The 5,000-nt window shown below is 46.4% G+C and overlaps 1 protein-coding gene across 1 annotated transcript in view; it reads right to left on the bottom strand.

Moving 5' to 3' along the window:
* The window catches only part of LOC311121110 (phospholipid phosphatase-related protein type 5-like), a gene marked incomplete at both ends in the record, with an annotated part of 96,027 nt that overhangs the window by 66,415 nt on the left and 24,612 nt on the right, over positions 1-5,000 (bottom strand). The gene's annotated exons all lie outside the window — the stretch shown is intronic.

Here is a 5,000-nt window from a genome sequence, read left to right on the forward strand (position 1 = left end):
TTATTCAACACTGCAATGATGTAGAGTGGCTGTAATAATATGATTCCAATAACAAATAATAGTCTATATGGATTAACTGGTGGAATTTAAAGTATAGCTTCAAGGATAGAGAATAATGATTGTCGATGCCTGGTTCTTCACTTCAGATGGGTTTGGAACATCAATGCGTAACAAAGGGTAAATAAAGGTTGGGTTTTGATTTGACGATGTCCATTTGCCCACTAACATGGGGTGAACAGCTGCGGTGATTGCTCTCTAATCCAATAGCATAGACAGTGAGACAGACCTGCCCAACACATAACAAAAACAAATATTGAGAAACACCTCACCAAACACCTTAGTTAGATGCAACATTGCTCAACTAAAACCTCGACGGCAAAAACATCAAAATTAATTACAGATTTCTTGAGTTTTATTAGATTAATTCTGGGGATTTTGAGGAAGTGAAATAGTCTTCCGTGTCTACAGTGTCTCATGGGGGACAAACATAATTAATAACCAAATGCAGAATCGGTCAGGAAACACACATCCAAGATGGAAATCTTGTTTTTCTAATGAGCAACAGAAAAACACACTGCCAATTGACATGTTCATTGGCTCTTTACATTTACATTACATTTCAGTCATTTAGCTCTTTAACATTACAGAGGTGTACAACTGTATAATTAGAATCACTTTTACAGTTGCCATTGGTGACAGACAGAGAGAGAAAGATGAGCTCCTGTATTGTTCAGCCATGTTTTTACAAAAAAATTTGATTTAGAGTTAGATAAACTTAGATTTTTCGGCATGGACATACACAGGATACTAGCCTCCACAACATAACCTTCACTCCAAATCAAAACTACAACCTGTTTCTGGACAAAATTACCTGGAAGGATTCCTACTACCAGAGATCCAATCTATACAGCAAATGCTCTGCCAAACAAACAACAGAAACCTGAGAACATCATCCAACCTGGAACTGAGTGAGTAATGTTTAGTCTGAAGCTACTTTTACAACCAAGAAGAAAAATACACTACAATTATATATTTTACTTTATATTGACTGAAGGCTATGTTAAGGCTACCAAGCTTGCTAGGACAGTATACAGTATCTCACAAAAGTGAGTACACCCCTCACATTTTTGTAAATATTTGAGTATATATTTTCATGTGACAACACTGAAGAAATGACACTTTGCTACAATGTAAAGTAGTGAGTGTACAGCTTGTATAACAGTGTACATTTGCTGTCCCCTCAAAATAAGACAACACACAGCCATTTATGTCTAAACCGCTGGCAACAAAAGTGAGTACACCACTAAGTGAAAATGTCCAAATTGGGCCCAAAGTGTCAATATTTTGTGTGGCTACCATCATTTTCCAGCACTGCCTTAACCCTCTTGGGAATGGAGTTCACCAGAGCTTCATAGGTTGCCACTGGAGTCCTCTTCCACTCCTCCATGACGACATCACGGAGCTGGTGGATGTTAGAGACCTTGCACTCCTCCACCTTCCATTTGAGGATGCCCCACAGATGCTCAATAGGGTTTAGGTCTGGAGACACGCTTGGCCAGTCCATCACCTTTACCCTCAGCTTCTTTAGCAAGGCAGTGGTCGTCTTGGAGGTGTGTTTGGGGTCGTTATCATGTTGGAATACTGCCCTGCGGCCCAGTCTCCGAAGGGAGGGGATCATGCTCTGCTTCAGTATGTCACAGTACATGTTGGCATTCATGGTTCCCTCAATGAACTGTAGCTCCCCAGTGCCGGCAGCACTCATGCAGCCCCAGACCATGACACTCCCACCACCATGCTTGACTGTAGGCAAGACACACTTGTCTTTGTACTCCTCACCTGGTTGCCGCCACACACGCTTGACACCATCTGAACCAAATAAGTTTATCTTGGTCTCATCAGACCACAGGACATGGTTCCAGTAATCCATGTCCTTAGTCTGCTTGTCTTCAGCAAACTGTTTGCGGGCTTTCTTGTGCATCATCTTTAGAAGAGGCTTCCTTCTGGGACGACAGCCATGCAGACCAATTTGATGCAGTGTGCGGCGTATGGTCTGAGCACTGACAGGCTGACCTCCCCACCCCTTCAACCTCTGCAGCAATGCTGGCAGCACTCATACGTCTATTTCCCAAAGACAACCTCTGGATATGACGCTGAGCATGTGCACTCAACTTCTTTGGTCGACCATGGCGAGGCCTGTTCTGAGTGGAACCTGTCCTGTTAAACCGCTGTATGGTCTTGGCCACCATGCTGCAGCTCAGTTTCAGGGTCTTGGCAATCTTCTTATAGCCCAGGCCATCTTTATGTAGAGCAACAATTCTTTTTTTCAGATCCTCAGAGAGTTCTTTGCCATGAGGTGCCATGTTGAACTTCCAGTGACCAGTATGAAGGACTGTGAGAGCGATGACACCAAATTTAACACACCTGCTCCCCATTCACACCTGAGACCTTGTAACACTAACGAGTCACATGACACCGGGGAGGGAAAATGGCTAATTGGGCCCAATTTTGACATTTTCACTTAGGGGTGTACTCACTTTTGTTGCCAGCGGTTTAGACATTAATGGCTGTGTGTTGTGTTATTTTGAGGGGACAGCAAATGTACACTGTTATACAAGCTGTACAATCACTACTTTACATTGTAGCAAAGTGTCATTTCTTCAGTGTTGTCACATGAAAAGATATACTCAAATATTTACAAAAATGTGAGGGCTGTACTCACTTTTGTGAGATGCTGTATCTGACTGCAACTTCAATTAGCACTGAGGTGTGAAGTGAGAGGTGTCGAAGCCCTTGAGCCCAACGATGGCAGGAGAGTTCCACAGCCTACCCCACCCAAATGCAGAGGCCTTTGAAGCCCCCTCCCGCTGCTCAGAGGTTATTAGCATACAGCACCCTCTTCGTGTAAAAAATGATAAGGCACGAAAAGAGTACGGAAATAACCTCCTTATGGAAAATCCAGAAACACTTTTTCTGACTATTATAAAAACGGGAACATAAGCAACTTAATCTTCCACACAGACCATCACCTGGATACTAGACAACGAGGACTCTGAGTCAGCCAATATACATCTCTACAAGTCTGGAACAGTATTGGTACAGGGCAACCCCAAACAGTTTCAGCTGGACTTTCACCTAATCAAAGAAATAGCTCAGCAGGAGAAGCTCTCTCTTAAGAAAGATACCCCCACCCCGAGCGGGTCAGACCAGACCTCTTCATTATACAACCCCACAGACGAGCAACCCCAAGCGGAAAGTCAACCTCCCAGCACAGAGCACTACTCCCTCATTGAAATGAAGGATAAATTCACCCAGCTGGAGGTAAGGCAGGTGGAGCTGGAACAGCAGGTGAACACACTCCAGTCAGCACAGACCCAGACAACAGTCACGCACAACAACACCCCCTTAACTAGACCTGGAGAGCTGGAGGTAGAGAGAGACATGTCTGCACTCTGGACTGTGGTGAGACAACATCAACAGGAGAAAGAGCAGGAGAAGAACAGAGCACTAGAGGAGAGGATTCAGAGTGCTGGAGGAGAAGGTGAGAACGATGACGGGTGACAGAGAACAACCCGTTAGAGAGCTGGCCACCCCCGCAGAGAAGCCAGCAGAACAACCCACCTCAGATCCTGACCAAAGTCTCGACACCACAGCAGAACAGTCCACCCTAGACCCTGACAATAGCCTCGACATCACTACCAGACAAACAAACGAAGAACCCCAAGCCCATTGGGATCACACCCCCTCTGAGCACCCCTCTGTCAGCCACCCTGATAGCCCTCCTGACAACACCCCCACACCCACTGAGGACATACACAAGCCACAGATTGTACTCTTTATGGACTCAAACGGGAAATACATACACGAAAATAAAGAAATTCTGGTGTCCAAACACCCAGCGCGCCCTAGACCTTCTGTCTGAGGACCAACTAGGATCACCCGGCCACATAATAATACACACAGGCACAAACAACCTGAGAACACAGCAGGAAAGGGTGGCCACAGCACTCAAGGGAGTGATTGTAAAAGATTCTTCCACTTCCCAACGCACAATTGGTTATCTCCACCCTGCTACCACGAAAAGACTTCCACCCTGCTACCATACAGCGGGTAAACGCAAGTATTACCTGGCCCACCACTCCACCCTGGACGTGAACAGCCTTTACGACCAGGTCCACATATACAAGGCAGCAGTGCCCACCTTCGCCTGGACCCTAAAGGACATCACCCTCAACCGCAGCCCCAAAACCTCACACAGGAGCAACAGATTAACAGACACCCCACCCAGACGAGCGAGACACTCTCCCAGACCTGCGGGGACCCCCCCAGACCTACACATAGAGGAACCACACCGAGAAGACCTATATCCAGACCACAGCACCACCAGCCACATCCACACCCCCACCCCACCCCAAACAATACCCCCCCCAAGTCAACCATGCCCACACCCCATTTAGGCCCCCTCAGATCAGACCTATGCCCCTCCTACCCACCCCATGCCCCCCACTCCCACAAAGAAGGCCTCAACATGAAAGTCACATTTACACCCAGGCTGTGAGCAGACAAACAGGCCCAACCCCCACTCTTACACTAGCCCAAGCCAATGGCATGTACCAGATGCTCAGCAGGCTCTGCTCACACCTACTGGTCTGAGGCCAAACCACACGACTAACAACATCGGACACTTTATGGAACACAAAGCCTTCACTATTTCATCCTGGAATATCCAAGGCCTGAGGTCATCTGCCTTTGGCCTAAAGAGCAGGAACCTGGACTTCACCAAATATATCAGAAATACAGACATGGTCATCCTACATGAAACATGGTATAGAGGAGACGGACCCACTGGTTGCCCTCTAGGTTACAGAGAGCTGGTAGTCCCATCCACCAAACTACCAGGTGTGATACAGGGAAGGGACTCAGGGGGTATGCTAATTTGGCATAGAGCAGACCTTACCCACTCTATTAAATTAATCAAAACAGGAACATTTTACATTTAGCTT

The sequence above is a fragment of the Coregonus lavaretus genome (assembly GCF_964263955.1).
Source record: "Coregonus lavaretus genome assembly, contig: HAP1_SCAFFOLD_1386, whole genome shotgun sequence".
Taxonomy (NCBI): Eukaryota; Metazoa; Chordata; class Actinopteri; order Salmoniformes; family Salmonidae; genus Coregonus; species Coregonus lavaretus.